The 6,000-nt window shown below is 46.8% G+C and overlaps 1 long non-coding RNA gene across 1 annotated transcript in view; it reads left to right on the forward strand.

The window, feature by feature from the left end:
- The window catches only part of LOC138750360 (uncharacterized), a 35,965-nt gene extending 31,290 nt beyond the window's left edge, over positions 1 to 4,675 (forward strand). The window contains exon 3 of the long non-coding RNA XR_011349284.1: positions 4,248 to 4,675. This is a non-coding gene — a long non-coding RNA (uncharacterized lncRNA). The remainder of the gene's footprint in view (positions 1 to 4,247) is intronic.
- The last annotated feature ends 1,325 nt before the right edge of the window (positions 4,676 to 6,000 follow it).

Below are 6,000 nucleotides of genomic sequence, written 5' to 3' on the forward strand. Positions count from 1 at the left end.
TGCATGCCCAGTAGGGCCACCGACTACGCAGTGCGTCTTCTGATGCTACACTGTACCTCTCCTGACCACCAGGCAATGCTGAACGCTTATGTGCCTGTCCTCGCTCAGCTGGCCCGCCCTCACGCCTGTGTTCATGAGTGCACGAGTCAAAACCGCTGAACTCATCGCTGAGCTGGTGCCATCTTGCGATAGCGCAAGTGGTGCCGACGAAATACTTCGCCGGGCAGGAATCCTCTGAGGCTTGGAGACGCCAGTCAACGACTCCGTTGCTTCAAGTTGAACTCGGCCATAATTCTTCAACACTTTTGTAAGGTAATTTCTTCTGGAACTGAGTTTTCGATTTTTTCACATTTGTAGCTATTTTGATCCTCCACAATTCCAAAGTCTATAAACAGTATTTTTAATCACTTTTACAACTTTTAAAATCGAGCATTTAATAGTCTAACTGGGGAAGGGTGGAACCACACGTCTACCCTCTGCACCATCTTGTCACAGTATCTGACACAGTTTATAGTAAATCACTGTTAAACCTTCACATTACTGTGAATGCTGTCTCTCAGTTTCTGCCTCAATCTACCGTTCATCAACATTAAACCTTCTCCCCCTGTTAACTTCGTGTTAAAGTATCAGCCTAAGTTTACCACACATCATCATTAAACCTTCTCCCCATTGGGAGACCGGTTTTACTGTATCTGCCACAGTTTATCGTACATCACTATTATACCTTCTCACTACTGTGAACTCGGTGTTACAGAGCCTGCCACTCTACCGCACATCACCAGAAAACCTTCTCCTCAATGTGAGCCTGGTGGTACTGTATCTGCCACAGTTTAGTGTACATCATCATTAAAAATTCTCCCCAATATGAAGCTGGTGTCACTTTATTTGCCAAAGGTTATCGTACAACTCTGTTCAACATTTTCCCCACTATGAACCCGGTGTCACAGTAACTGCCTCAGTTTCCCATACAACACCAATAAAGCTTTTTTTCCCCATTCTGAGCCCAGTATCAATGTATCTACGTAGTCTCCTGTCCATCACCATTAACCTCCACCCACAGTGAACCAGATTTCACAGTATCTGCCTCAGTTTATTATACATCATTTTAAAACCTTCTTACTACTGTAAACCTGGAGTCACAGATTCTGCTTTATTCTACCATACTTCTCTGTTAAACCTTCTCAGTACTGTGAACACAGTGTCTCAGTATCTGCCAAGGTCGTTGATTGTACATCTCCGTTAAATATTCTCCCAACTGTGAACCTGGGGTCATAGTGTCTGATACAATTTATCGTACATTACTGTTAAACCCGCCAGATAAGCTCCAGATAACGAAAGAGGACTTCTCGCATCTACAGGAACTGGGGATCATTCATCGCTCTGACAGCCCTGGGGCTCACCACTCCACCTGGTCCCAAAAGCCTCCGATGGCTGGCACCCCTGCGGAGATTATCGACGGCTTAATGATATGACAGTATCTGACCGTTACCCCATCCCTCACATTCAGGACTTTATGGCCAATCTGCATGATATGAGAGTATTCTCCAAGGTCAATCTGGTGTGCGTGTATCATCAAATCCCATTGCACCCCGAGGACATCCCCAAAACGGCCATCATCACACCCTTCGGTTTGTTCGAATTTTTATGCATGCCTTTCAGGCTCAAGAACACCGCCCAGACATAATGCACCTCATGGATACGGTGCGCAGGGATTTGAATTTTGTGTTCATTTATCTGGATGACATTCTTGTCGCCAGCAGAGACTGAGCACAACACAAGTCTCACCTGCAAACCCTCTTCTCCCGACTGGCTGAATTCAGCCTAATGATCAGCCCGGCCAAATACCAGTTTTGTGCAGAAGAAAATTTGGATGGGATGAAACTAATCCAGAATCCATTGCACAAGATTGGAAAAATTAGATTGAGCGTCTTCAAATACTTGGAAGTTTTGAAGTCAACAGACTTTGGGGTGGCCACATTTGCTCAGTTACACCATTTTTCTGATGTAAGTGAAGGTGGTTTTGATCCTGTCAGTTACTGAGTCCTGTGAAATAACCAAGTGTGAGTAGATGGTGGATTTGTAATGGGAAAAGACAGAGTGGCTCCATTAAAGTCAGTCACCAGACCTTGAATGGAATTGACTGCTGCTATTATGGCGAGCAAAATGGACGCTATGTTAAGAAGAGAATTACAGATGGAGTTAGCAGATCCTGTGTTTTGGACTGATAGAACATCAGTGCTTAAATATATTAATAATGAAATCATGAGGTTTCATCTCTTGGTGACTAACAGAGAGAATGAAAACCTGGACAACAACAAATGGCAGATTTACCACAGGACAGAGTTTCACCTGATGAATTCCCATTTACATCCGTGGAAGTTGATTATTTTGGTCCTTTGCAAGTAAAGTGAGGACGAAGTGTTGAAAAACGATATGGAGTTATTTTCACTTGTTTGACTATGAGAGCAATTCATATTGAAGTAGCGTCATTGCTTGATACAGACTCTTTTATTAATGTTCTTTGGCGTTTTATTCCTAGACGTGGTCAAGTCAAAAAATTATTTTCTGATAATGGATCTAACTTTACAGGAGCTCAACTAGAATTATGAAAAGTTATTCAAAATTGGAATCAACATCAAATTCCTGATACATTACTTCAGAAAGAAGTTAATTGGATATTTAATCCACCCATAGTTATGGGTGTGGTACGGGTAAGGGTTAGTTGGTTGTGGAGAACGTTTACAAAGGTCTGTACTGGGCAGTACTGGGCAGCAATGCTTAATGTTGTAATGGATGCGGAAGCTCTGGGAAGGGGTAAGGGAGGGACTGGCCAGGAAGTCTGCAGATGCTGGGGCCGAGGGCAATGCACAAACATGCTGGGGAAACTCATGGATAGTTTTGTGAGGAGCAGGTCCTGCATCACGAGTCAAATTGAGTATTTCGAGGAGGTGTCAAAGGAAATAGATGAAGGTCAAGGTCTGTATGTGCTGCACGTGGATTTTAGTAAGGTGCTTGACAAGGTCGTCACGGTAGCCTCATTCAGAACGTCGGGAGGCATGGGATCCATGGAGCCTTGGCTGTGTGGATTCAGAATTGGCTTGTCTGCAGTAAACAGAGGGTAGTAGTAGATGGAACAGTGACTAGTGGCTCTCCAAAGGGATCTGCTCTGGGACCCCTGCTCTTTGTGATTTTTATGAATGATGATGGGAGTGGAAGGGTGGGTACGTCAGGGGATGACACAGAGGTAGAGATGTTGTAGACAGTGCAGAAGGTTGTCAGAGGTCATCCAGTTTGCAGAGAAGTGACAGATGGAGTTCAATCCTGTAAATACAGATGTACTTAAACAAGCAACTGGTACAGGTTTATTTCCAGAGTCATTTTCAAGGGCATGAATAACAGTTTTTCCGAAGAAGGTTGGAGACCCATTAAAAGTAGCTTCATATTGACCAATATCTTTATTGAATGCGGATTACAAGATCATGAGCGCAGAGCACTTGGTTAATGGCAGGATTAAGAACAGTGTGCAGGACAGAGAAATATTTAGATCCTGCTCCATAAATCGCTCAAGGTTGCTGTGCAAATTGAGAGGGAGTTTAAGATGCTGTATTGTGTGCTAGCCTTCAGGAGTCAGGGATTGAGTTCAAGAACTGAGAGGTAACGTTGCAGATGTATAAAATTCTAGTCAAACCACACTTGGAATATTGTGTGCATTCCTGGGGCGAGAATACCAGTGGACGTCTAAATAAGGTGAGATGAGGGAACTTTAGACAAGATGTGAGGGGGATATTTTGTTGACACAGAATGTAGTGGGTGGCTGGAATGCATTGCCAGGGGTAGTAGTGGAGGCTGGTCCAAAAAAGTCATGAAAAAGATTTTAATTTCGGGACAGGAATAAAAGAAAAACAGAAGGTACTGGTGGAGGGAGGGAAGAGTAATATTGTTATGGGGTAGGTTCAGATGGGTCAGCTGAAGGGACTCGACTGATCCATCCATGATTTGTCCAGCATCTTGCTGCCATGTCGTGGTGAACCAGGGTGTTGCCTGATGGAGACACGGTACTCTGAGATCTGCAGATATAGATTGTGGTTTTCTCCATAACACACTTCCTCAGGTAAAGCAGAGGAAGGGAAAGGCCCTAGTGTGCAGAGGTAGGGAGGGGGTTGATGGGGGAAGAGTTGGGGCCCTCCAAAGTCTTCGTGATCAGGCCTCGGAGACGGCATCTCTATCACTCGTATTTCTCTTCCCAGGAGAAGGAGCGATCTCAGAGACAAGACACGATTCCAGAAGAACATTGCATCCCAGCTGAACAGAGGACGGACAACATCATGATGGCCTGAACCCCTCCCCTTCTCCCTCTGGCCCTGCCAACTCCATTCCTCACTTTTTACATATACCTTCACCCATTTCCCCCACCCATTTCTCCCCTACCTCTCCTCCATTCCAACCCCCTCCCACTCACCTTCCCTTTCACCTACCCTCACACCTATGCCCTAAACTCAGCCCTCCTCCCTTCACCTCCCCTTTCCCTCTCCTTTGCCCCTCCCCTTCACCTCCTACCCTTCCCCTCCTCCCCTTCCCCTCCTTCCCTTCCCCTCCCCTTCCTACCCCTAACTTAGGGGAAGGAGGGATAGGGGAAGGGGGTAGGAGAAAGGAGGTAGTGAGAGGGTAGGGGTAGGTAATGGGGTAGTGGAAGGGGTTGCAGGTATGGGGTAGGATTAGGGGAAGGGGGTAGGTGTAGAGGATAGGGGTAGGGTTTAGGTTAGGGTTGGGGAAGGTGGGTAGAATTAAGATATGGGTCATGGATGGGTAGAGGTACAGTTAGGTTTTGGGTTAGGAGATGTGGGCTCGGGTTAGGTCGAGGTTTAGGGTTAGGTTTAGAGTTTGGGGAAGTGGGCTTGTTTTAGGTTTAGGGGAAGGAGTAGGAGGTAGAGGTGGGGTGTGAGTTGGGGTTTGGGGAAGGTGGGTAGGATTAGGGTTGGGTTTAGGGGACAGCGTACGGATAGGGTTAGGGGACAGAGTGGAAATAAGAGTTAGGGTTGGGGACGTGGTGTAGTGTTTAAAGGTATCGGTAGTGTTAACGTTAAGGATAGAGTTTGTTAGGGGTTAGGGTTAGGTTGGGGAGGGGAGCGGGGGAGGCCAGCAGGGCACGGGAAATGGGGAAGTGATGGGGGAGGGGAATGGGCATGGGAATGAGGAGGGGTACGGTGTAGAAATGGGAGGTGAATGGAGGAAGGCATCGCTACCCCCTCCCCTCCCCACGCCTACCCCCACATTATCCCTGCCTCCTCTCCTCCTTCCAGGGGAAGCCGGGCCTCATACCAGCCAGAACCTCCCTGTAATTTCAGAGCCTCCGTTTCAGGAAGTGCCTTCGACGCTTGCCGTTGGACAGACATCTTGTATCTTGATTCATTCTATACCGTTGATATTAAATTTAAAAATGGTTTGGTCTTTTAAAGCTTGAACTCAAAAGGCTCGTCCAGATAGACAACACAGAAACAGGCCCTTCGGCCCAACTCTCCTGCTGGCTGTGCTGTTGTAATCAGTCCATATTCCTCTCCACCTTTTCATTCTTAGCTCCCATCCAGCTCATGTTGCCTTGTCAATCTCACGGTCTGTGGGAAGAAGCTATTTCCCTCCCTGGCTTCTCTGCTTTTATTCCTCCATATCGCCTTCCTGATGGCAGGGGGACAAAGATGCTCTTTGCTGGATATCTGGGAGTCTATTTACAGAGCTCATCCCTGCAAAAAATTCAGGGGTCCCTTGCCTTGAGGTTCCACCCATGTTGCCTCTCCCTCAGCACTCTCTCGTCAGAACACAACTGCACCTTCCTTCCCCTCCTCTCCCAGGTCTCAGTATCCCCCTGACAATTCCAGTCAGCTGCCGTGTCTACACCCTGCCCCATCTGCTATCGAATGCCCTGCATCCTCCTTCCCCGTTGGTTTCCTCCTGTTATCAGGCATCAGAATGGACCCCACCCTGTTGAAACTACCCATATTCTCA

This window comes from Narcine bancroftii, unplaced genomic scaffold (assembly GCF_036971445.1).
Source record: "Narcine bancroftii isolate sNarBan1 unplaced genomic scaffold, sNarBan1.hap1 Scaffold_122, whole genome shotgun sequence".
In the NCBI taxonomy this organism is placed as follows: Eukaryota; Metazoa; Chordata; class Chondrichthyes; order Torpediniformes; family Narcinidae; genus Narcine; species Narcine bancroftii.